Below are 21,614 nucleotides of genomic sequence, written 5' to 3'. Positions count from 1 at the left end.
TCTAAAAACCATCCCCAACATTAATTTAAATTTGCTACAGACATTGGACTGTATTGGGAATTTAGTATTTTGATTAACAAATTAGAAAATCAAGAAAAATTAAAAATTACTCAAAAGAGTAAAAAAAATAATAATAATTAAGAAAAAATAAATGTCAGACACCATAGTGATTTCAATACAATTAAAAGAATTATTGATAAGTACATTAATTTTTTTTTTACCTTATAAAAAGAGAAAAAAATTTAAAACTACTTCAAAAAATCAATTACCAAATGAGCGCAAAATCAGTAGTGATTGAGAGCCCGAATTCTTCCGCCCCGAATGCCCCTAAACCACGAAACGACGTCGTTTCGTGGTTTTAATTTTTTTTTTTTTTCTTTTCAGCAGAAGAAGAGAGACGAAGACGGAGGAGGGGGAGGGGGAAGGAAGACGAAGACGGAGAAGGAGGAGGGGGAGGGGGAGGGGGAGGGGGAGGAGGGGGACTGGAGGGGACCTAAAAAATGGGCTGGAGGCGGAGGCGGGGGCGCGGCGATCGGCGACGGCAGAGGCGACGAGCAGAGGCGACGAGCAGAGGCATGGTGAGCAGAGGCATGGCGGAGGCGACGGAGGCAGAGGTGCGGCGATCGGCGACGGATCGGAGACGGCGGCGACCCCTCTCCCTCTCCCTCTCCCTCTCCCTCTCCCACTTTCTCTCTCTCTTCCTCCACTTCGACCTTCCTCTGCGTCGAAAATGGCAGAAAAAAAGAAAAAAAAAATTCGAGCCACATTCGAGCCAGGCATTTCGGGCCCTCAAACATTTTCCGCGCAAAATATATGGACATAGATCAGAAATGTCTTTTTTTTACTCCCTCCGTCCCATAATATTAGTCCCTTATTCCATTTTTCATTGTCCCAAAATATTAGTCTCTCTTCAAAAATCAAGTACAAAAATAATACTCCCTCCGTCCCAAAATATTAGTCCCTTATTCCATTTTTCATTGTCCCAAAATATTAGTCCCTCTTTATAAATCAAGTACAAAAATAATGTAAATTTTCTATTTTGTCCTTCTTTTAAATTAATAAACAATTTAAAAAGTACAATTATGACATTGATATTCCCAAAAAATGTACTATCAAAAGGGTAATTTTGGAAAATCAACTTTTTTCAAATGCAATAAGTGTACTACCAAAAAAAGTTGAATTTCCCAAAAGGGACCAATATTTTGGGACGGATGGAGTATAAATTTCTCATTTTGCCCTTCTTTTAAATTCATAAATAATATAAAAAGTACAATTATGACATTGATATTCTCAAAAAAGTGTACTATCAAAGGGTAATTTTGAAAAACTAACTTTTTAAAAGTATAATAATTATACTACCAAAAAAAATTGAATTTCTCAAAAGAAACTATTATTTTAAGACGGAAGGAGTATCAAAGATCAGAAATGTCGACCTTGGGAAGATATATATGTGGTGTTGGGTCAGGCGATCTACCCACGTGGGTGGGCCACTCCAATTGATTAGGCTGAACGAAAAAACAAAAGACAATTACATCACTGATACTTTTAAAAAATAAGAGCGGTGATTCATCCCATTAATTTTTGAATCATTAATAATTTTAATGAGTTTTAAAGAAAAAAAAAAACAAATTTAAACCAAAACATAACATCACTTTGACGGGAGTTATTGTGCCACATCATTAGTGATGCTCTAGAGCTTTAGTGCTCTAAAACATTATTCAAAAAATAATTACCCATCAATAGAAAATTTTATGATTTTATATTTAGGGTGTTTTTGTTTGGACGGACTGGATAATGAAGAATTGTAATTCATCGGACTGTTAGTTTTAAGATACATTGTTCCCAGACTATTTTGTTGAACTAGATTTGTATCCTATGTTTGTTTAGTTAAGAGATTATATGTCTAGATTGGACTATTTTTAATGTATTCAATGTTTGGTTAGACGGACTGGATAAGAATAAATATTCAAAAGACTATTTTATCCTTATAATTTATAATTTTTATTTAATATATAATTTTAAATTTGTAATCTATAATTTATAATTTAACAATACTAAAAAATTTTAATTTATAAGGCCATAATTTTTAATTTATTATTTTCAATTAAATTAAATTTATAATTTATATTTTTTATTTAATATATAATTTTAATTTAACAACACTAAAAAAATTTAATTTATAAGGTCAGAATTTTTAATTTATAATTTTTAATTAAATTTAATTTATAATTTATAATTTATATTTTTTATTTAATATATAATTTTAAATTAACAACACTAAAAAAATTATTTAATATATAAATTTAATTTTTTAACAACACTAAAAAAATTATAAGGCCATAATTTTTAATTTATTATTCTTAATTAAATTAAATTTATAATTTATATTTTTTATTTAATATATAATTTTAAGTTAACAAAACTAAAAAAAAAAATTAAACAATATTCAAAAGATTATTTTACCATTTTTCAATTGTTTATTAAGTAATAGCATGATTGTAAAATAGACATTTCACACATTAGTCTCATGGGACACCAATCCCATGGAAATAATCTCACCCCTTCCCCTAGGATACAATAAACTCTTATATGAGGGACTAATAGTCCGAAGCAACTATTAATCTGGAGCAAAAAAATTGAACCAAATAATAGACTATTAGTTCGGATGGACTAATAGTCCAATCCCATGAAATAATCCCTCTAAACAAACACACTCTAAATGTATATATAAAATTTATAATTAATTTAAAAATATTTTAACAAATCCACATTGAACTGATATTTTTCAAAAAAAAAAAAAACTAAATTGATTAGGCTAAAAAAATAAAAAAATAAAAATGTGTGGCCTGAGAAATTGAAAAAGGGGAGAATTACGATTTAGTGGTCTTTTAAAAAAATATTTATATATAGGTAAAAAATTTAACATTTTAATTATTAATATTTTATAAAATCTATCACTAATATATATATTTCCCTAAATTTACATTGAATTGTAATTTTTTCTTAAGAAAATAAAATAAAAATAATTAGGTTCAAAACGCTATGTGCACACTACTAAAAAAAACACTTTTTGCGACCGCTATAAACCGTCGCAAATAATAAAAAAACAGTCGCAAAAAACCTTTTGCGACGGCAAATGGGGGTCGCGAATGTGGGGGTGGCAAATACTTTTTGCGACGGCAAAGCAACGGTCGCAAATTATTCGCGACTGCCTAAACTACTTATAGCGACTGCTATTTTACCGTCGCAAAAAACAAAGAAAAACACTAACATGATTTTTGGCGACCATCTTGTTACCGTCGCAAAAAAAGAAAAGAAAAGAAATAAGCATAAAAGTGTAACTTTAAGCACTCTAGGAATAGCAATGACAATAATTCAGACAGTATAATATTGTAATTTAATCAGGCATTCCATTTGAGCCTTAAAATTGGAGCCATATATGAAAGTTATTACAACTAAAAACTTGGGAAAAGTTCTTTTATGAAAAAAATACAATCCAGATAGAAAGCTAGTAAAACAAAATCTACAATGTTGGTGTTCACCACTGTACAAGGTATCGGTCGAGTTCCAATTTGTTGCAATGGAGATATATGTTCCTCAAATCCAAGCTTGCACCTGATCAATACACATTATGAAGGGGAATAGATCAAAACACAGAGTATCAAATTTCTAGAAATTTCTTTAGATAAAGCCTAGCAGAGCAAAGAAAAGGCAGCAATTGCAAAGAAATGATGAAAACATTGCAAAGAAATTATGAAAATCAAAATAGACAGCCAGAACACAACTTTACAATTTCAAACACTATATATATACCTATAAAATGACTACCAATTTTTATCTTGAATGCAAGATTCTTGTGTATGTTATTCTACAGCAATAATATTAACATCGGTATATTTTTTAATCACCAAACGCTAAGCATATTATAATGAACATCTTAAACTGCTAAATTGATCCTCACACACCACTCCTCAAGAAATTCATCTCAGTGAGATCTGATTCATTATTTTTTACAACACCAATGTCATCCCATGTTCCTAATTCCAGTATTCCAACATTTCAAGTATTCTAACATTTCAATCAAGCACTACACATGTAGGAATGAAAAATCAAGATCCCGAACCTGAAAGAATCAATTAGGCCATTAACAAGTCATAAGGTCACCATCTTATAAGTTTGTAACCAAACATTGGCATTCAACTGTGCTAGTCCAACAACAATCATCAAACAAAAAAAGGAAGAAGAAGAAAATCATGCCTTCACTTCATTTGCAGACGGTTCAGCTCGCATCTTTTATACATGTTTTGGGTTAAATAAGAAATCTGTTCTATATATATACTTTTCTTGGCCTTTTGGCTCAAATCAATACCATATAAATATGTATCATATATTTATAACAATCTTATGTGGTGAATATGTAAAAAGTAATTGAAGATAAATATCTGAATATTTAATTGTTGATCTCATTTTTCATTTCACAATCAAATGAAGATAATCGATCAAAACCATTATGGTCTTGGATGTGAGGCTGTGAGCATGTATTAAGCAATCCAGTGAAACCAAAAAATGTGATTAGCTTTAACCAGAGACTGAATAAATCCAAATCCAATCACAAAGTTCAACGTCTGTAATTAATTTTTTGTAGGGTTAAGTGATAATCTACATAGGAAATTAAAAACAGAAAAGAAAGAAAGAAAGAAAAATCATACAAGTGAACAACTCAACCAGAAGAAGAAAACAACTCCACATTTGCACTAAAGGTGTGAACCATCTTCCACAATTCACTTAACCCTCAGTCAATCTTAGCGTAGTGATAATACATAAATTTAGATCACCGATCTAAATAAAAGCAAATAACACATTCTGTATGACTTATAACTGTAAATTTTGGGGTATGATGAATTCTCTGAAACAAATGGATTTGACATAAGAAAAAAAAATCTTTAACTAATGTAATACTTTTAGATCTAGATTTCAAAAATGAATTTGAAATAACTGGTTAAACATAGTTATTTGAAATCCTTTCATCAATAATTCTACTTATACAATAATCTTAACAAAAGGCATCTCTCAAATCTCTACACAATTCCCCACTTTGCAATTATCAATCTACCTTTAATAGTTAATCTTCCTTCATTTTATTAAATTCAATCTCAAATCCCTTCATTTCAAATCTACTCATCCAAATGCAACCATATAATAGAAAAGAAAGAAAATCACAACAAAAGTGAGCATGCCTTTTGGGTGATATAATCCAACAAACTGAAAAATAATCAAAATTCTTGGAAAAAAAACTCACCATTCGCCTTATAATTCGCCATTGCTGGTAATTTTGACAACACCAATGTCATCCCATGTTCCTAATTCCAGTATTCCAACATTTCAAGTATTCTAACATTTCAATCAAGCACTACACATGTAGGAATGAAACTAATTCAAGTTTCCCACAATTCTCTAGGTGACATGGATATTTTGATTTAATAAACTATTCACATGCAGATTAGTTTAAAACAGTGATAAGTCTTAGGCAACCACATACCATGAACCAAGGCTGATCTAGTGTCATTGGGCATCTCAAACTGAAGCTTCATATATCCCTGATTGCTTCTTGTAATTAAGACTCTGGATGAGTAAACGTAAAGACCTATACCAGTACAAAACAAGATGTAATTTTCAGGAACCAATATTTTAAGTTCACAAACCACAAATCTGAAAATCCCTATGAAATTGTTATCAAAGGAAAAACTCACAGGTTGGGAGGGTGTAAGCCTTGCAACACGGTGCAGTCTGATAACATAAGCAGTTTCAAAAAAGATTGACAACAACAATCTATCACATGTGGCCAAAGCACAAAAAAGATGTTAGCACATACATCAATTGAAATTAGAGACAGATGACCAGCATGATGGCACTTCTCAAGTGACAGATGACCAGCATGAGACTTTGTTGGAGAACAAGAGTTTTAGCCTCAATTATCCTTCGATTTTAGTAATGTTCAAGCCCGGGAAGTTGAGAAGGTGATTAAAAGGCAATTGACAAATGTAGGGAGTCCTAATTCCATTTACTCGGTGGAAGTAGTGGAGCCTGAAGGAGTCAAAGTAAGAGTTAAACCGCAAAGACTAATATTCAAATATATGAACCAGAACTTGAGTTACAGAGTTTGGATTATTTCAAGGAAGAAAAGCACAAACAGAAAAGATTTCTCTATGGAATAAAATTTGTATATCATTTTCAAATATTGTGGCTTCCACTTTTGATTGCTATACTTTATAAAATTAATTAGTAACATTTTAAAGTGCTACAAGGAATAAATTAAACACATGATTTGCTTCGTAATATCGAAGCAATTGGAGAGAGATTATTAACTGAACACTAAAAAGATAATAAAGGAAAATGATGGGAATAAAACATTTCAATGTTATAAGTAGAATAAATATTATCAGTTACCATTAATTTTATCAGTTACCATTTCAATGTTAATCAATGAGCATAAGTCATAGGGAAACACATAGACGTATATATATAAAGAGAGAAACACATGTTAATGCTAATTTTCGAAATGGAGACAAAATTTATAATCATGAAAATTTATAAGACTGAGACTGATAGAGACTTGTTTGGTTCCATACCATCTAAGTATTAAGCACCATATTCATTACTCTCATCTTGGCTCTTATTAGTTCTTCAGATGTTCAAAATCCAACCAAGCCACCTTCGTATACAGAAGGGTAAGATGAAATCTGGGACTAAATGTACAAACCTTGAACTCTTTTTTTTATTCTTTGGTTCATGGAAGGCTTCCACCATGAGTTTCGGCCCCACTCATATGATACCTTCAAAAGAATGACAACAGATGTAAGTTGTTTACGTAAACAGAATAAATAAAATAAAATTCATCAAAGATGAAAGTTTCAATAAAAATTAATATTCCTATGTCTATGGATATAAATGTGAGCTACCTTATAATTTTTGAAATTTCTTAGCTCATTAACAAGTATAACTGTCAGTAGAGAACCAAAAAAAAAAACATGAAAATTACTAAACATATTAACAAAGTCTAGCAAAAAAAATTCTAACCTGTAGAATGGATCACTCTGTCATTACAATCTGTTCAACAGCCATGGCAGACAACCTATTCCAATTGTGTATTTTCTGGTCCATGGACAATTTTAAACAACAAAGTGTGACAAAGATTAGCTGTAAGGCCCATTACTTATAAAAATTAAAGAGCTACATTTTGAATATTGCTTCTAATGAGATGAGAATATCAACAAAAAAACCTTCTCTTGTAATGCTTGTATAAAGGCCTCAGAGGCATCACCACTAGCAATAGCCACAAAGTTTTACGATGATTTTCTCAAACCAACTAATCAACCAATAAACACGAAAAACATTGAAAAAAGAACAAAAAATTAGAACAAATCGAGCAATTTATGGATCAAAGAACCAAAACAGAGGTAAAAAACAAAGAAGCAAAAACAGAACCGAGGACAGATTTGCATTGCAATGCTGAATACATATATATATGTATATAAGCATTCATGTAATTATGCATTGATAGGACACTATGTACACAATGAAGCTCAAAGATAGTCTTTGTGTGTGTGCGCGCGCGCGTGCACGCGCGTAATGTAGGTAAATTTTGAGGTAGATGAAACGCATGAGAGGTGAGCTTACTCTGCTGCATTCGAGTGCTTCGAGAGAACTTTTCCATGGCAGAGATAGGGTTTCTCTGCAATGAATCGCGCAAATTGCAGAGAGAGAGTAGACAACGTGTACGCAGATACAAAGAGAGATTGAGAGATCGAGAGAGGGTGAGAGATTGAGAGATCGAGATTGAGAGATTGAGAGATCAATCGATTGAGATCAAGAGAGATAGAGAGATTCATACCGGTGAGCGAGAGCGAGAGAGAGAGAGGTTGAGCGAGCCAAGCTAGGGCAAAAGCAAATAAATAAAGAAAATAGGAAAAATAAAGGTTAAATATAAATTGGAGCTTTTTTTTCTTTTGCGACGGTCAAACAAGCAGTCGCAAAAAAATAGTCGCAAAAAGCCAATTTTCTAGTAGTGGCAGTAACTGTGTGTCACACGATTTTCTCTTGCCAATTGGATAAAAAAAAAAAAAAAATCTCTCCCGTGCACACCATATGTAATTGTAACACAAAATTACATAAATTTTTATAAAATTACATAAATAATATTACAAAAATATGTAAATTGAACATAAATTCTCATAAAAACTTACATAATTGTGTTAAAGTTGCATACGATGTGCAATGCACTTCAGAGTATTTCTCTAATTTTCATTATTAAAATTGGTATAGAAACCACTAATTTGTATTTTTTTTTTTAGTGTAAATATACACTATTTAAAAAAAAAAGTGATGCAGAGAATTATGGTTGATTTTTTTTTTTTATAAAAAAATCGCAAAGTAATTTGAATCAGATTAAATTAGAGGTTTTTTTTTTAAGCTCCCTAATAATAACAATTTTCTGCATAAAAGACATTAAAAAATGTAATACTGCCTCAGGTCCCTAACCAAAATACCCGCGCATTTTATCAATTTCTTGGACCAAAATACCCTACGTCTGTTCATCTTCAGATGAGTTGATTTTTTTGACCTGTCTACTGGATATTCTCCTTTGTGATGCTGGTACTGGTGTTGGGTATTTTCCGGCGAGTACGAAAACAAATTCAGTAAAACAAAAGCATTAAGTTTGGCAAATTTGATTTTCTGGGTAAACAAACAGAGTAGAGTGGAGTTGATAGATGTATATATATATATATATATGATACATACATATATATATATATATACAATCTGTTGCTTACTGTCTTGACTAGTATATATATGATAATTAATCAATTAAGACCATTTGCAACCATAATCAAACAGTCACTCTTAGTTATCTTATCTATGGTTGCAAACATATATATATATATATATATATATGATACATACACATATATATATATATATACAATGTCAGCACATATATATATATATATATATCCAGTGTTGAATATAACATCTTCAGGTTCAAAATTTCTCTGAGTGTTGAATATAACGTCTTTTGATTTTTTGGGTTTAGTAGAATTGGAGTTGTTTCTGGAAAAACAATATTTGGACCCCTACTTGAAGAATATTGGAAAAAGAAGCTTGAGGAAGAGGTAGCAGTAGAGGAAGGCTTAAAGTGATCCAGAGAAATTTGAATTTTCTCTGGATTCAACCCAGAGAAATTCATACCATTAAGTTTAAAGAAAATCTATCACAAACTCATAGGAGAACTATTAATTTGTTTGTGCAGGAAATTGTGATTGAATCAGCAGCAGCAAAACCAATGACAAATTGATCAAATCAGAGTTTTATCGTTCCAGAGAAATTCTGGACCAGAGAAATTTGAATTTTCTCTGGGTTGAATCCAGAAAAATTCTTTGGAAGTCTAGAATTTCTTTGCTTTCAACTGATGATGGGTTGCTTTCCTTCCAACTGTCAAAATTGAACTGCTTTCTGTGTATTTGGGGCTTCTTATTGAAGCTTCTTGTGTTCTTGTTTTTGTAAATTTCTCTAGCTTGCTACATTTGTGTTTCTCTATTGTATAATTTTATCTGGCATGTTTATGTTTCTTCATTATTTTCTCAAGCAAATTATATGTGGCTTACTACTCTATTGGTGTGGCTAATTTTGTCTGGCATTTATAATTTTCTCTGGCCAAATTACTTTTCTTACTTGTGTGTCTAATTTTCTCTGACAGCATTTATAATTTTCTCTGGCCACATTATGTTTATGTCTTGTGTCTAATTTTCTCTGGCATATTTATTTTGTTCAATGCTCCATTTCCTCAAAATTTCTCTGTTGTGTAATTTTCTCTGTCATGTTTATGTTGCTACCTTGTAATTTTCTCTGTTGTGTAATCATTGCTACCTTGTAATTTTCTCTGGGATTTAATGTTTATGTTTTCATTCTATAGAAATGGCAAAGCGCAGAAGCAGCACAACCCCAGAAACCCCGAAAAAGAAACCAAAAGTCTCTGTGTCTGCGTCTTATGATCTTAGATCAAAACGCAGTAGCAGCACCAGAACACCACAAAAAAAACAAGTCCAAGTTGAAGAAGTAATAAGCATCAAGATCAAGACACCAACTTCAAGGGTGATTTTCACTCAACTACAAGCTTAATATTTTCTCTGTCATTTTCATTGGATTATAATAACAAACCTATGATTTTCTCTATACTACAAAGAAAAGTCCAGAAACATGAATAGAGCAAAAAAAAAAAGAAAAGTGCAAAAAAAACATATCAGAAAACTTTGAAAAGTGCAAACATATAAAAACACATAAAAACACAACATATAAGTCCAGAGAAATTTGTAATACTTATCATTTGTAATACAATCATATGATTTTCTCTGGACTACAAAGAAAAGTCCAGAGAAATTTGTGAACTTATATTCACTTTCAATATAACAAAAACAAAAACACATTAACATCAAGAGACAAAAATATATTAAACACAAGCACATAAAAAAATCACAGAGAAGGTCTGTTATGTTCACAAAACATTCAATTCAAAAAATTTAAAAAAAAAAAAACAAAACACTTACTACTCTATTGCTACGTCTGTAAATTTCTCTGCCTACTTACAATTTTCTCTGTGATTTTCACTGCACTACAAGCTTACAATTTTCTCTGTGATTTGGGTTCAATTATAGTAACAAACCTGCAATTTTCTCTGCACTACACAAAAAATGCAAAGTGAACAAAAAACAGAGCACAAAAACGCAGAAAAACAGAGCACCAAAAAGCAACTCATAACCATGTTGACAGAGAATGAAAAAGCAACTCCAAAAATCAAAATCAACTCCATCGAAAATTCATCAATAACAGACAATGAAAAATTAACTTCAAAAATCAAAAATAACAACACTGAGTTCGTCTCTCTCACATTGATCAAAACTAAAAACAAAAACCTAATTCAACACATACACGATCAAATCAAATCAAAAATTGAAAGCTTATCTAATTCAACTCCACATGAAATCAAATCAAACACAATGAACCAGATTTCAACTCCTACATAATTAATCAATACCTACAAACAACGAACATGATTTCAACTCGTACGGGATTTCAACACCTACAAACAACGAACAGGATTTCAACACCTACAAAAACCCTAGAAAATCTCCACAAAAATCTGAATCGTCAAGTTCATCCTCACGTAATCTCCCACAAAATATCAATATGATCTTTAGCTGCCAAATTCAAAACAACGTATATTATAAACAAGGGTAAGACAGGTATTTTACACTCTAAAATAATATTGAGGGACCTTAGGCTACAAAAGAACACATTGTGGACCCAATCCATTATTAAAAGTTGGATAGGGACCTTAAACCGATTTTCCCATTAAATTATAATATTTAATTTAATTTTTTTTAATGTACGATTTTATCCTGATTTTTAAACTAGGTGAATTGTACTTCAAGGATTAATTTGTTGTATTATAAATAGACCATTTAGGTATGTATATATAATTTGTTACCTAATGTAGACATTCAAATTTCTTATTAATATAAAATATATGCATGTATATATATATATATATATATATATATCTTGCAAGTGTGTTCTTATATGTAGTAAAACTAGTTCTAACAATCATCTAAAAAATTCTTATGTTGCGAATCATATTTTGTGATTATGTTATGAATGATAACAAGGTTTCTGAAAATAGATTTTCTTGTTATTTCTTCTATCTTAAGAGTAGATGTAACTTAAATTTATTTTTATGTGTTTTTGTACAAGCACAAAATAATATTCACTCGTATAATCTTGTTGATCAAACTTGCGCTTGCGCTCCTCTAAACATCGTCGTAACACCTGAAATCACAAATGTAAGCTGATTGGCGGATATGTATCGGAAACCCCTCTGATGCCTAAGTCAGCAAATAAACTAAGGATGTAAAAGCTCTATGAATTCGGGAGTAAGAATTGCAATACTTGAGATTAGGGTTGGGTTTGAGTTTTTGTAAATTCCACATGACACAATCCTAGTAGGATTTTAACTCTCTTTTGTAGAGTCCTCCTAAAAATCACATTCCTAAATGATAATACTTATTTTTTAACACCCTCCTCACTGCAAATCAAGTGAGATGGCACAACTTTTTTGCTCGGTCAACGCAATTAGACGAGCTAACTTTACTCTACCTGCCACTGATCTAGCTGAGCAACGTGCAACGTCGTGCCAAGCTTTCATGGTGCGCCACCATGCTAACATTACGCAGCCCTTCTCATCCTAGTTTTGTTTGACCATCTTCTATTGTAGCTTGGTCAAGGCGTTGACCGCCATTAGGAAATAGCAAGGTCCAAGAATGGGCTTTTACTAGTCTGGTCTACTATCTTTGATCGGTCTACCCTTTGTTCATCAACCTGATCAATATATGTTCTTGAAAGAATCTTATGATAGAATCCTTGATGAACTACATATTGAACCTTGTAACTACAATAACGCACTCTAGGATAACGATGTAGAACTTTGGCAAAAAGCTATGAAGAGTCTATCTACTCTATTCAGGTCTAAGATCTTGTAGAACCACCCGAAGGGATAAAACTCATTAGATGTAAGTGGATCTATAAGAAGAAGAGAGAAGCAGACAAAAAGGTACAAGCGTATAAGGGATCAATTATGAGGAGACTTTTTCACCAGTAGCTATGTTAAAGTCTATTCGGATTCTCCTATTCGTTGCAGTTCATTTCAATTATGAAATTTGGCAAATGGATGCCAAGATGACATTCCTTAATGAGAATTTTGACGAGTGTATCTATATGATGCAACCAAAAGGCTTCACAAAAATGAGTCAAGAGCATTTGTTATACAAGCTTAAGAAGTCCATTTATGGGCTTAAGCAGACATCTAGGTCTTAGAACATTCATTTTGATAAGGTTATCAAGTCATTTGGTTTTAATCAAAGTCCGAATGAGTTTTGTGTGTACAAGAAGTGTGACGGAAACGTGGTGGTGTTTTTAGTACTGCTCATCAGAAACGATGTTGGGGTATTACCTTCAGTCAAGGTTTGGTTATTTGAACAGTTTGATATGAAGGACTTGGGAGGCTAGTCACATCCTTGGGATCAAGCTTTTGCAATATCGCAAGCAAAGGATGTTGGGTTTATCACAAACCACTTATATCGATACTATTCTTGCCAGATTTAGAATGCAGGATTCCAAAAAAGGATTTCTCCTTTTTAGGCATGGAATCACTCTATCCAAGGATCAGTGTCCCAAGACATCTGAAGAGATGGAGAGAATGAATGCGGTTCCTTATTCCTTAGCGGTGGGAAGCCTCATGTATGTTATGTTATGTACTAACAGATATCAATCTAACTAAGGGCAAGAGCATTGCGCTACAGTAAAATATATACTCAAGTACCTAAAAAGACTAGGGATTATATGTTAGTTTACCAAGCAGATAGTCTAATACCGTTAGAATACACAGACTCAGATTTCTAATTAGATAAGGATTCTAGAAAGACTACCTCGAGATATGTGTTTAATTTGGGAGGTAGAGCCATACATTGGAGGAGCGTCAAGCAGTCATGTATAGCTGATTCTACTATGGAGGCCAAATATGTGGCAGCTTTTAAAGCAACCAAAGAGGTTGTTTAGCCTAGAAACTTCCTAACGCATATAGGAGTGATACCTTCAGTTAAGGTTGTACACGGGTCAGTTTGGCTCGGGTTCATCCCCAATCCATCCACCGAACCGATACTATCAGGTTTCAAACTCATTCATTCATTTTTGATCGATCTATTTTTCAAAATCGACTGACCAAAACTATTTGATTTCTTGGTTGGTTCAGTCAATTTTGACGAGTAGCAAGAAAAATGGGGTGAAAAAGATTGAAAGTTTAAAAAACAAATCTCAAACTCATAATCATACAATACATGTTGAGTTTAACAAAATCAAATCACAAATCTATAAGAGAAAATAGAGTGAAAGGAAAAATTAGAGAAAACATGAACAAAATCAACTCATCTCTGCCACCACCGCTACTACTCATCACCACTGCTGCTGCTCATCACCGTCATCGCCATGGATGGATCGACATCAGTCTAATACCATAACAACTCTGCGATTGTCTACCACCATTAAAGAGGAAGATCAAACAAATGAGATAAAGGGTTTATTATTTGATCTAAGAGAGGATGAGATGAGAGAATGAGAAAAGAAAGAGACAAACATTTTTGGAGAGATGAAAGAAAGTGTGAGGAAGATGTATCTCATAGGTAAAGAGAGAACGAGTAAGAAAAATGGAGAGATAATAAGTAAAGATAAAATGAGTTATGAAAGATGGAAAGAGAATGAGTGGGAGACAAAGACAATAGAGAGAGAGAGAGAGAGAGAGTCAGTATGAAAAATCATGTAAAGATTATTCTAGAGAACGGTGAGACCATTTGTCTCTCACATTGATATTTGAGACTAATTAAATAATTGAAAACATCAGTGTAATTGGAAACATGAATGTAGTCTCTCAAAAAAACCAAATGATAAAGCTAAACAAAAAAAAATAATATTTTAATCTAAGAATAGTCAGTCGGTTGGTTTCGACGAATCCAATAAATCTAGAACTGTTCCCGAACTATGAATCGAAAATTTCAAAGTTTTCAAACCATAACCGACCGTAAGACTATTTGAAACCGTTTGTATATGCCTCGGGTTAGGCAGGTGGATAGGGTTAGGCGGATCCATGCACACTCTTACCTTCGGTACAAGTAGCTATTACACTTTATTGTGATTATAGTGGTGTCGTTGCTAACTTGAAGGAACTTAGGGCCCACAAGAAGGGAAAACACATCGAGCATAAGTATCATCTTATACGAGAAATTGTTCAGCGAGGTGATGTAGTGGTGACCAAGATTGCATCGAAAACAACCTAGTAGATCCTTTTACAAAGAGCTTACCGGCCAAGACTTTTGATAGTCATGTAGAGCGAATGAGAATGAGATTCATGGCATCATGGCTTTGAGTCAAAGTGGGAGATTGTTAGAAAAATATACTAAAATTCATGTTTTTGTGTAATAGGATTTAGTATTTGGGTTTAATAATATCAGTTATTTCAGTTTTAATGAGAATCATTATGAGTAATATTTGCATTATATTATTTGTCTAATGTTCTGCATGTGTGTCTTTTATTCTATGAAGATCAGATCAAATCACTAGTACGGTACAGTTTACACACGAAAGATCAGATCACTAGTTCTTGTAGAATATAATTGGTTCACAGTCTAAGATGGATTTGGACACACTATATGATTGTAGCATGGTATTTGAGTAGGTCTGTCTTGACTACAACAAACGATAAAGTTTCAACTCATTGTGCTAGTACACTTTGTGTGTATTGAGCAGGACCATCTTGGGATAATTGTTCATGTACTAATTAAATGAGACAATTTACATCCCATAGTTATTATGAGTGCTTATGCTTCTAATCTGAAAATAATTAATAATCACATGCTATTAGTGTTGGTGATTTTGATTCATAAAATAGTGAGATTCTTTATGAGTCAATAAGTTTAGTGAGTTGGGTGATCACTTTATGTGTATGGTTATTAACAGAATCCAGGTTCCGGTTTGGAGATTGATAATACCCCTTGAAAAAGCTTATTAGTTTTGATTATGTCAAACCCTGCAGGTGGATTTTGTATCCGACATATCAAATAAGTTAAATGGAAGGTCTCAAGGAAATGTTAAGAAATTGATTAAATATTATTGTCAATAATTTATTTAATTGACGAGTATTAGTAATCTTAACATGGGGAGATAAATAAATATTTAATAATGTAGAGCTTGAAATATATTTTGGAGATTAAGATGGAAATGCAATTATAATTCTTTAGCGGTATGAATTATAATTAATGAAATTAGGAATTATAATTCAGGTTGAATTAAGTTTTCCTAATTTCATAGGAAGTTCTAATCCTAATCTACTCTTAATGGTCCCGATCGTAGCCTATATATATGCGTCCTTATAACTCTCTAAATGAGATAATTTTTCGGATTTAAAGAGAGAGCAAGAAGGTTCACGATTTTAGCCCACACTTAGTTCATGATCAAGCATAAGAAAGGAATACGGTAGAAGATCGTAACGGAATTCATCAACTACAATCTTCTATTCGTAATTTAAACGAGATCAAAGCAGACAGATCTCAAAAGTATAAACCCTGATCCTGCCTTGTAAGGTTTTATAGATCACTGTAATTTTTTTTTGGTCTAATCTATACGCGATATCACTAGGTCCTAGGAATTTGGTCCCAACAGAGGGCCGCGAGGTTGTCAACTGTGCCAAAGAGGGCAATGGACAAAGAGAGATGAACAAAGAGAGAGAGAAGGGATGATAGAGAGAGAGGACAAAGAGAGAGATAAGACACAGATAGTTGCATGTGAGAGAGAGAGAAAGAGAGAGAGAGAGAGAGAGAGAGAGTTTGGAAAGATAAAACAACTATTGAAGAGAGTAGAATAAAAATTGGGTAGTTTGGTCATTTCCTATAAACATGTCCTTATAGACTGAATAGTTTCACATGTGGACCTTTCAACCAATGACATTCAAATTTGGACTTATGGCCTGAGCACCTTATAATATATATATATATATATGTGTGTGTGTGTGTGTATGTGTGTGTGTGTGACGCCCCCAAAATATAACCAGAAGTTCAACCCAATTATATATGAATAACTACATGAATCAAAGTGTAAAGTCCTTTCATATCATAATGTTAATAGTACAAAAGAGCTTAACATAAACAAGTGCCTTAAAGGATTACACATTTTCAAGTCTTGACTTGGTTACAATAAAAGTGAGACTAGTTCATACAATTAAAGCCTTAGGCTATACAAAAATGAAACAAGACAAAGAAGCTCTTGCTTCCCAAAAGTCCCTCCAATGCTATTACCCTGGTGGAAGCATGCCATCAATACCTGAAAATGTTTTTTCCTAATAGGGTGAGGCACAACCTAGTGGGAATAATCTAACACAGTATATGAGATTTAACGAAAATATAAGAGCAATGTGCATATACAATGCTAGGGATAAACATTTACATTTTTATATAGTCATAGAATACCAAGTCCATATTTCATTTCACTTTCCTTCAATTCATTTCAATACATGAGCCAATTTCATTATTTTTCAATAACCCAAATGAGACTACAACTCAATGGTTCTACAATCATATCATTAACACACAAACACTTCAATTTGCCATTTTACGAAAATTTTGTCTGCAGGATAGACACCCATGTATAAATTTTGGGACTTTCACCCATGACACTTCAACCAACTTAATTATAATAGAGTTCATCCCCTTTCTTCTTCTAAACAATGGAGTACATCCCCTTTCTCCTCCTAAATAATCATATATATGCAATATCTTTAAACACATAATCACACATGGAGTACATCCCCTTCCTCCCAAATAATCATACATATACAATGTATTTACAACATGTTCATATTCAATGATAACCAACCATGAATTAGTTTTAATTCACCTAATACTTATGCAATTTCTACAACAATCGTAGCTATCTTCCACTGATAGCCTAATATTAGTAACACAACCGAGGTAGGTAGCCAAGCAAACTCATGAAGTTGAACAGAACCTCTACTCCAACTGGAGATAATCCATTCAAAAAGTTAATCAAAGACGTCAAAAAGTTAATCAAAGACGACAAAAAATTGTGGTCCCAGAAAGGATGAAATAATTGAAAAGTAAAGTAATCTTTTTCATTTTTTGCTTTTCACCAAGAAAATTAGTGTTTTTGGGAATCTTAAAAAAGTTAAGAAAATTCATCGGTATACATTGCATACCATATAAGTTTAAAACAAAAAATTTAGGGGGTTTGCATTCAATTTTCTTTAATTTAATTTTTTAAAAATTGAATCATTTATTTTTTGTGTTTTTTTTTATTTTTAGTAAATATTTAAAAAAATTTGAGTAATTTTTTTTTAGATGCACTTTACTTAGATGTATCTAAAAAGTAAAATATTTGTGAAAAAATATTTTAAAAAATTAATAAATACACAAAATATAAAAAATATACTGAATTTTTATTTTTTTTTGTATTTTTGATATTTAGTGAATTTTAAAAAAATTCACAAAAATTATACTTTTTAAGTGTATTTATGTTTGGTGTATCTACAAATTAAAAATATTAAAAATATTCAGTAAAAACAAAAAAAATACAAAAAACAAGAGAGTATAATTTTTTTTAAAAGTCCTGCTCAAAAATAAATAAATAAATAAATAATTTTTTAAAAAGTATTTTTAGAAAATCCAAACCAAGCAACTTTACTTTTTGTACATTATTTTCATAAAAAAAAAAATCAAATACATTAATTTTTTCTCAACTCATTTTTTAGTCCAGAACAGCTAAAAAAGTCACTTCTCGACCCACTTCTAAAATTTAAGATACCGTTTAGTTTAGTTTTTGAAATAAGGTTTGAGTTTTGAATTGTATTTTAAAAAGTAAGTTGTTGAAAATAGTTTTGAAAATTGAAAATTTATTTAGTTATGAGTTTTGAAAATAATGTTGGGTTGATTTGTAATTTTTTTTAATTTTTTTTTTAGTTAAATAGATGGGTGTGAGCGAGATTGATTGATGTGCAGAATGTGAGAGATAAAAGAGAAAAAGTGATTGATTGATTTATTAATGATAAAAAAAGAGGAGGAGAGAGGAAGGAGAAAAATAATTTTGAAAAGAGTTTTAAAAATTGATAAATCAAACATATTTTTTGATTTTTGATCTAAATGTTAATTTAAAAACTAAATCAAACAATATCTAAGAGTCTCAAGGGCTCGTTTAGCAACATCACATTAGGCTAAGGGGTTGTTTGAGCTAAATTAGCTTTATTAAAAAATAAAATAAGCTAGTTTAGCTAATAAGATAAAATATCACATCTAAACCATAATTATTTCATTTTTTCTCTTATAATCATTACATCCAAACCAAAAAAGAAGCCAAAAGTTTATCCCAAACAAAAAAAATTTAGTCAAACGAAATTAACTCTTCTCAAACAACGGCTAAAAGTCAAAAAAATAAAAAATAAAAAATCAACAATCAACAATTTTAGCCAATCGTGTCTTGGAATTTGTCGGGGATGAAAATGCCCTCATTTTATGTATTTTCATATTCTTTACAGATTATAAAAAATAAAAATAATACTAATAAATAAAAAAAAGAAAGAAAAAAAAAGAGAGACAAAAAAAGGTTCCTTGTGGCAACGTTCTGTGTAGGGGTGTAAAAGAGGTCTAGCCGGCCTACTTTGGCATGGGCTCAAGCCAGTTTGCTGGCGAGCCTATCGAGCCGGGCCGGGCCATTCACGCAAAATCTTGACTCAACCCTAGGAGTACTCGGGTCTTGGACGGGCTGACGGGTCAAGGCTAAGCTTGGCCTGACTAGACCATTTTTTTAAAAAAATTTATCAAAATAACTTGAAAATGACGTTAGGTGTGAGGCGAGCCGGGTGAATTAGGCTTCGAGCTGGATCCAAACTCAGACCTAGAGGGTCGTGAGCAGACTTCGAACTGATGAGCAATTTTTGTACTCCCAAATCTATGCCATGTGCCAACGGAAAATTAAAAATAAAAATAAAAAATTATTGAAAAGCTGTGGGTTGGTTGTGCGTCTGTCAAATGCAGACGTGAAAGACGAAGGTCCAAGACACACGCAATAAAAAAGGAAAAAAGAAAAAAGAAAAAAAAAGGATAATAGTTTGAAATGTATTAATTTTTTTTTAATTTTAAAAAAGTCTAAAAATCATTGTCAACATTAATTTAAATTTGCTACACAGACATTGGGAAGTGTTTTGGGAATTTAGACCTAAAGACCGATTATACAATGCAAGTTTTGAAGTGCATACAGTGGAATTTCCCATTTGCTTTATGTTCAAGACAGAAGTGAATATGGGAGAGAGAATTAAATAATTGGATTTATGCTTACTTTTGTATTTTTCTTATTTTCTTTTTGTTCTTTTACACTTTGTTTGGATCTTGAGACCAGATGAGAAAAGAAATGATTGTTGTTTTTCATTTAGGTAAGTAAAGAAAAAAAAAATAATTATGATTTTTCACCATTATGTTTTGATGAATAAAAGAGAAGATAATATAATTTCTCACCTATCTTATTTGGATAGAGTAAATAAGAGAGAAAGAGAGAAAAAAAAAATGTTGTATTTTATTTTATCAAAATAACATTTCATATTAATAAGTTATGTTTTCTTATAAGGGTAATATATTAAACCAAATTTCTTTTTCACTAAATCTCACAATTTTTAGTGAGAAACAAACATAGGTTCAGTAAGAATCATTTTCTCACAATCTCTTATCATTTCTCACCATCTTTCACATATTCAACCATTTAAAGTGAAGAGATTTTCTATTCTTATAATTGCTTTTATTTTCTCATAAAATCCATCCATCTAAACGGAGTGTTAGAGATGATGAGTCCGTTTGGTAAATTAACAAATGGAGAAAATTGTGACTTCTCACCTAAGGTTGAAATAAATAAATAAATATATTTTTTCATAATTTTATTTGGATAAATAACAACTACCATAGAACACCGCTCTTTTATTTTCTACATTTTGTATTTTGATATATAATTTTAAATATTATAAAAAAAAAGTATTCAACTATTTTTATTTTATTTTTTTAAAATCTCAAAAGAATGTGTACTATATAAGAGAAGAATACTGTTTTGTAGCTCGAAACTTTTCCCCCTGAATCCTCCAAATGTCCAAAACGACGTTGTTTTGGGCATTTTCTTTTTTTTTCTTCCATTTTCCAGTCTGAATCGCAGAGAGGAAAAGGGAGAGAAAGAGAGAAGAAGAGGGGAAGAGAGAAAGAGAGAGAAAGAGAGAGAAAGAGAAGAGAGGTTCACCGATCACTGATCGTCGATCGTCGCCCAGCCCGGTCGTCGTCGCAGCCCAGCCCCACCATCTCAGCCCAGCTCCGATCGTTGCAGCAGCAGCTCGTCGCAGCCCCAGCCCCGCATCCGACCGCCGTCGCCTCCGGCCCGCCTCCGCCTCCAGCCCGATTTTGTTCCCTCCAGTTCTTCTTCTTCTTCTTCTCCTCCTTCTTCCTCTAATTTTCTTCTTTTGAAAAAAAAAAAAAAAATTCAAAAATGAGGTCGTTTTTTGAATTCGGGGGATTCAGGGAGCTCAAATTCGAGCTACTAATCATAATTGATGAGAGAAAGATTCTTTTTCGTCTAGATTTTGGATTGTAAGGTGCTGTTTGGGCCCGTAGGGCCTACCACAAGTCATGTTTAAATAATCTAAATCGTTTATTTTATTAGATACTTTGTATATTTTATCTACACAAAAAATTAAGTCCATACAATAAATGTAATTAGTTCAATTTATCACGTTTTTAACCAAAGCAATATATTTGAGTGGTGCTATATACACCAATTAGTATACTAATTAATATACTAACACTAGTTATGATATTATTATTGACTTCACTCATTATACAAAGAATAATGCTATATGCACTAATTAGTGTACACACTAGTGTACCAATACATGATGTGACATAATTTTAGAAGTTTTGAGT

At 31.9% G+C, this 21,614-nt stretch overlaps 1 long non-coding RNA gene across 2 annotated transcripts; it reads right to left on the bottom strand.

Annotated features, from left to right (window-relative positions):
* Nucleotides 1-3,385: 3,385 nt before the first annotated feature.
* On the bottom strand, nt 3,386-14,418 carry LOC114270685 (uncharacterized). Of its 2 annotated transcripts, XR_014361787.1 has the most exons (5): nt 7,078-14,411; nt 6,761-6,833; nt 5,751-6,084; nt 5,540-5,644; nt 3,386-3,615 (listed from the first exon to the last, which is right to left on the bottom strand). It is a non-coding gene; the product is annotated as an uncharacterized LOC114270685 (long non-coding RNA). The 2 variants fall into 2 exon arrangements; XR_014361786.1 differs by having other exon boundaries at nt 5,751-6,833; nt 7,078-14,418.
* Nucleotides 14,419-21,614: the final 7,196 nt, after the last annotated feature.

Source organism: Camellia sinensis, chromosome 2 (genome assembly GCF_055761805.1).
Source record: "Camellia sinensis isolate YWXY chromosome 2, ASM5576180v1, whole genome shotgun sequence".
In the NCBI taxonomy this organism is placed as follows: domain Eukaryota; kingdom Viridiplantae; phylum Streptophyta; class Magnoliopsida; order Ericales; family Theaceae; genus Camellia; species Camellia sinensis.
The sequence above is the reverse complement of the archived record's forward strand: the minus strand, read 5'-3'. Positions and strand labels throughout refer to the sequence as shown.